The sequence below is a fragment of the Myxocyprinus asiaticus genome, chromosome 15, assembly GCF_019703515.2.
Source record: "Myxocyprinus asiaticus isolate MX2 ecotype Aquarium Trade chromosome 15, UBuf_Myxa_2, whole genome shotgun sequence".
Lineage (NCBI taxonomy): Eukaryota > Metazoa > Chordata > Actinopteri > Cypriniformes > Catostomidae > Myxocyprinus > Myxocyprinus asiaticus.
Window position 1 is genome coordinate 24,161,328 of NC_059358.1, and position 6,959 is coordinate 24,168,286.

Sequence of the window (6,959 nt, forward strand, 5' to 3'; positions counted from 1 at the left end):
GTTAGATGACACAGTTAACTGTGTAGCCCGCATATAAAATACTTGTATATACAACAATTTCATATACTATAATTGTGTAGATTACAGATGTAGAGACTACATGCTAAAAGTTAAATGTTTGTTCATGAAAAGAAGATTGGACTCAGTATAAAACGTAAAAGCTTATCTTATTTCAAATATATCACGTGAAGGTGCTTTTGCAATTCACAATGAACATGAGTGAATATAGTCATCAGTAAGTTGAAGGAAATTAACAAAGGAACATCACATTATGAATATTATAATATTTTTTAGAAAATTAATAAAAAAGCAAACAATGCACAATACATCTTGTGTTTTCCACCAAACAAACTGTAGAACAATAAAATACATAACATTTTCATTGTCAATAAGAAAGGAAATTTCATCACATAACCTTCATTGCACATCTACAGATTCTGGACAAGAACAGACAATGAAGGCTACATGGTGAGTCTAAGAATGAAAGAACTGATGCAAGACTTAGTATAATACAAGCAATAACTATCTTATATAAGCGAATTAGTAAAAGATTTCATTCACCACATTTCCACAGTCTGTACGCCTCATGAAGGCCCCTGACTGTGAAACTTAAAGAAGCAGTTGTGGTTACGGGAAATGCAAAGGAACACATATAATTTGAGACTTCGCACACGTGATGTGCGCTCACAGCCTCCAAATCTACACTTGCTTTTCTCACTCTCTGCCAGCTGTTCTGGCCAGTGCCCAGAGCCATCATACCTTGTAACTGTATCAGGCAATGGGGTCTCAAGAACCTGAGAAGGTCTGAAGTTTGTATCTGGTCCATGTGGTTTTGAAGCAGGTGGACAGGGGGGTGATGAGTCCTGAGCATCAACATCACTGGTGAGGATCAATGCTTTGGCCACCTCTAAATGGAATGCCATAAGTGACAACAGATCTGTAAAAAGACTGTAATCTTGCTTATACTGTAGCCATGCATTTACCAACACCAGATCGATCAAGTCCCAGAGAACAGAGTGTGGCCAAGTAATGGCTGCTGAGCTTGTGCATGGAATATGATAAAGACTTCTCAAGTCACGGTTCAGATTTGCAGCTTTAATGGCTCGCTCAAAGCCACCGACGAGAGATGTTGAACGTGGTTTTTCTTTTACAACTGCAGAAAGAATAAAGCCATGATGACATCTAAAAAGTTTGAGTTTTCCATTTGAGCTCACAAACCCGTCACCTATTTGCCCCTTTGCCCCGCCAACCTTGCCAGCACTTTGCACACCTGCATCTAAAAGATGCTCTAACATAAAGGGTGTGGAAAGCTCTAGTTTGCAAAGAAACACCATCCCATTTCTGTCTTTACCTCTAGAGACCATTTTTTCAACTACATTTTCTCTATTGGAGTCATCTACACTCAAGTTAAAGTCCACAACCAATCCTCCACTACTTATCACAACTGTGTGAAGTAATGAATGGGTTGGGTGTCTTTGAAACCGAAGGGGGTACTGGTCAACCCCATAGCTTCCATTTCACTTCAGGGCCCGACAACCCTCTTGAACTCTTCGAATCAGCGGCATTACCTTCCACAAAGGATCCATCTATGACCCTGCAATGTTTATGCAATTATGTGCCTCCTCATTACTGTGTGATTGAGAAGACACACATACACTGGATGTGTCACTTGACATCGAGGCATGACATTGGGCTTCATTACTTGACTCGGGTTTGTCTCCATTCGTTAGACTGCTGATCGCTACTTGTCTCCATGGAAGCTCCACCTGAGCTGGCCAGCCTCAGTTGGCGAGTGACCTCACAGAATCTTGAAGCTGACATGGCATCAGTGATTAGAGGCACTCGGGTACAGTCTTCCCAGTAGAGCTTTGTGCTGGGAAACTGTGGTAAGGAAGACGGGAAAGAGAGGTAGAGGAAAGTCTTCTCAGTTTTGTTTTCTTAGCAGTTTATTAAAACACTGACCACAATAATTTGCCTAAAAATAAAAATTCTGTCACAATCTATTTACTGTCATGTCGTTCTATACCATTATGCAGAACACAAAAGGGTAAAAAAAAAAAAAAAAAAAAGTCCTTTTTTTTTTAATCCCCTTTTCTCCCAATATGGAATGCCCAATTCCCACTACTTACTACGTCCTCGTGGTGGCTCGGTTACTCACCTCAATCCAGGTGGCGGAGGATAAGTCTCAGTTGCCTCTGCTTCTGAGACTGTCATCCACACATCTTATCACATGGCTTGCTGCGCATGACACTGTGGAGACTCACAGCATGTGGAGACTCATGCTACTCTCCGCGATCCACACATAACTTATCACGTGCCCCTTTGAGAGCGAGAACCACTTAATCCCGACCACGAGGAGGTTAACCCATGTGACTCTACCCTCCCTAGCAACAGGGCCAATTTGGTTGCTTAGGAGACCTAGCTGGAGTCACTCAGCACACCCTGGATTCAAACTCGTGACTCTAGGGGTGGTAGTCAGCATCAATACTCGCTGAATATTCCAGTCCATCTTTTAAATACAATGGCTGCTGATAGAGACTCACTTTGAAGCTTGAAAAAGGACCCAAAAGTATAATAAAAGTAGTCTATGCGGCTTGTGTTTTTTGCACTAAAAACAATGCAAGTTCTCCCCTGAACATGCATACTACTGTGTACGAGCTTCTCTTGTAGCGCTCATGAACGCACAACAGATGTTTGTTCTGCAAAAGATTCTTACAGGAAAATGACTTAAATATGATGCACAAGCCATATGGACTACTTTTATAATCCTTTTTGGTACCATTTTAAGCTTCAAAGTGAGTCTCTTTTAAATGCCATTGTATTGAATTGATGGACCAAGATATCCATTATTTTATTTCTATTCATTATGCATTATATTCAATATTCATTAATTATCCTTTTGTGTTCTGCATAAGAAAGTCATACGAGTTTGAAAAGAGTAAATTATGACAGAATTTAAATTTTTGGGTGAACTATTCCTTTAGCAATAAGATTTATGGATTACTTGTATTTTTCAATTGTTGTCATGTATTAATATTATGACTAACCTTTAGAGTTCCCATTGCAATGTGGATTCCTACATACTGTGCAACCTCTTTTTCTGTAACAGGGTTTGGCAATTTAGAAATTTCCCCTGTGCAGACAGCAATTTCTTTCCACGTGTCCCAACTAAAATACTGACAGAAGTAGTTAACAGGCTTCCAACAGAGATTTCCCTCTACTTCTGTGTGTACTGTCTGAGAAGGGCCCAAATTTCTAAAGAACGGAAAAAATGTTATTAAAGATTGCTGAGTGACATCAATTTGGTATGCCTTATACAGCTCAAAAGTTTGCATACCCTTGCAGAAATTGTGAAATTTTGGCATTGATTTTGAAAATATGACTGATCATGCAAAAAAAAAATCTTATTTAAGGATAGTGATCATATGAAGCCATTTATCATCACATAGTTGTTTGGCTCCTTTTTAAATCATAATGATAACAGAAATCACCCAAATGGCCCTGATCAAAAGTTTACATACCCTTGAATGTTTGGCCTTGTTACAGACACACAAGGTGACACACACGTTTAAATGGCAATTAAAGGTTAATTTCCCACACCTGTGGCTTTTTAAATTGCTATTAGTGTCTGTGTATAAATAGTCAATGAGTTTGTTAGCTCTCACATGGATGCACTGAGCAGGCTAGATACTGAGCCATGGGGAGCAGAAAAGAACTATCAAAAGACCTGCATAACAAGGTAATGGAATTTTATAAAGATGGAAAAGGATATAAAAAGATATCCAAAGCCTTGAAAATGCCAGTCAGTACTGTTCAATCACTTATTAAGAAGTGGAAAATTCAGGGATCTCTTGATACCAAGCCAAGGTCAGGTAGACCAAGAAAGATTTCAGCCACAACTGCCAGAAGAATTGTTCAGGATACAAAGAAAAACCCACAGGTAACCTCAGGAGAAATACAGGCTGCTCTGGAAAAAGACGGTGTGGTTGTTTCAAGGAGCACAATACGACGATACTTGAACAAAAATGAGCTGCATGGTCGAGTTGCCAGAAAGAAGCCAATGCCACAAAAAAGCCCGGTTACAATATGGCCAACAACACCTTGACATGCCTCACAGCTTCTGGCACACTGTAATTTGGAGTGATGAGACCAAAATAGAGCTTTATGGTCACAACCATAAGCGCTATGTTTGGAGAGGGGTCAACAAGGCCTATAGTGAAATGAATACCATCCCCACTGTGAAGCATGGTGGTGGCTCACTGATGTTTTGGGGGTGTGTGAGCTCTAAAGGCACGGGGAATCTTGTGAAAATTGATGGCAAGATGAATGCAGCATGTTATCAGAAAATACTGGCAGACAATTTGCATTCTTCTGCAAGAAAGCTACGCATGGGACGCTCTTGGACTTTCCAGCATGACAATGACCCTAAGCACAAGGCCAAGTTGACACTCCAGTAGTTACAGCAGAAAAAGGTGAAGGTTCTGGAGTGGCCATCACAGTCTCCTGACCTTAATATCATCGAGCCAATCTGGGGAGATCTCAATCGTGTGGTTCATGCAAGACGACCAAAGATTTTGCATGACCTGGAGGCATTTTGCCAAGACGAATGGGCAGCTATACCACCTGCAAGAATTTGGGGCCTCATAGACAACTATTACAAAAGACTGCACGCTGTCATTGATGCTAAAGGGGGCAATACACAGTATTAAGAACTAAGGGTATGCAGACTTTTGAACAGGGGTCATTTCATTTTTTTCATTGTTGCCATGTTTTGTTTTATGATTGTGCCATTCTGTTATAACCTACAATTGAATATGAATCCCATAAGAAATAAAATAAATGTGTTTTGCCTGCTCACTCATGTTTTCTTTAAAAATGGTACATATATTACCAATTCTCCAAGGGTATGCAAACTTTTGAGCACAACTGTATATAACGGTACGCCAACAACAATACTCACTTTCTGCCATTAGGACCACATCTCTCGATTCCATTTGGGTGCGCTGCACCATTACATTGTATACCACGGTAACAGGACATCACCATGATTTCAGCTTCTGGTTCAGTATGGACATTATCATCAGAGTCATCAGTGTCTGTAGTTTGGGAGAGGGATTCTAAAAATCCTTGGGTGCTTTGCTGTTCAGCACGCACATTTCCTGTATAAACAGAAAAGCATATTTTCAGACTGAGGCCAAGGGACAGAATGCACATTAAAACATCAACCTGGTTCTTCATTTTTTTTTTACCCTCTTCAGTGTTTGTGTACAGCTGTTGCACATCCATTTGTACCAACCCCACCTGGATTTCCTCACATTCATCTATTCCGGATGAAGCCCCTATGTGTTATATATAGCACAGATTACTATTAACATATAACACACACACACACACACACACACACACACACACACACACACACACACACACCCCAATATATTATATACTATTAACAATTCTACATTAAATCTAAATTCTAAAATCCACAATTAGTTTTCCCACCTGCAAGCCCCTCAGAATCCAAGCATGTATGACCTGTATCAGGGAGCTCCACAAAATGTTCTCTCTCTTCCTCCTTAAGAGGATAAAAAATACATTGTTTGCTGTTGGACTGCAGCGGTACACGAGTTTCAGAAGAGATGCCATCTCTGTTCTCATCAATGGTCTTATCTGCAAGAGAAATAAAATATATTGACTGCTACTACAAAATTAAATGTGCACTAAGTAATTTTGTTGTTTGTGTCATCTTGGACTTACAGTGTCACCTAGTGGTGTGGATGCAGCATCATTTAAAATCAATAGGTGTCAGTTATAAAATGCCATTTTAGAAATTCACAATTCACAGTCAGCCATGATTAATTTAATCCAAGAGATTGAGTGAACAGTATTTGACTGGACATGTGATTCAAACATGGAAGCCCTCATGAGGGACCCTCTCCATGTAGATTTAAACAGCTTTTATAAGGTTATTTATATGACTTAAGTCCTTATCTCATGTGAGTGGTCATGATTTTATACATTTCAAAATTACATTAATTACTTAAAGTAAAACGTGAGGAACTAAAATTAGTGCACCTTTGAAGGTACACAATCTGCATTTGGGCAAGCTTTCTTTTTATTTTATTTTTCTAATTTATCAAATGAATCAGAGCAGATAAATAAACGGTGGACCAAACACACATTTTGTAAAATTTATTTTCTTGATACTGCTGTATTAGCACAAAGACTAATGTCTAAATATTACTTGGGTAAAAAAAGAAAAAAGAACCTTGGTATTCAACATTGGGAGTATCCTTTGTTGTGTGGAACATCACAAGCTCATTCAGAGTCAAGTGGTCTTCTGCTTTCACCAGAAATATTTGCACTCCACGCAGCGAACCAGTCTCAGAGGAAATCGGATTGTGGGAAGCCTGATTTGAAGAACGTTCTTCAATTTTCACATCAGTAGAAGTGTACGCAATAGTCACTTTACTGGCATCCAACTCTGAGTTAGCCTTTAACGATAATGTAATCTTTAGTTTTTTCTCAGGAAATTCAGGTACATTTCATGATGTAATAATTAAATTATAAAAAGAGGTTTAAAATTGGATGCAACTGCAACATACAAAGTATCAGGATAACAACTACAGTGAAACACTCACCTGTCTCCTCTCACTCTGGGTGTTTGGATTTTCCACATTTCTCTCACAAGCCGTCAACAATTTTTCTAATATGATACCAGGAGAACTGCCGTCTCTAACTAGCTCTCTAGATTTCTCAATAAATGAACCATCTTCAGAGTTTACCACCTCTATAACACTCGTGGTAACAGAGTCCAATTCGAAAACAACCTGATCCTCTGGGGTTTCCTCAGAAGATGATGGTACAGTTTCAGAGGCATTCGCTCAATTTTTGTCAGTGCCTTTGTCCTTTCCCTCCGGAGTATCATTGAGTACACACAGGTGATAGACAACTTGGCA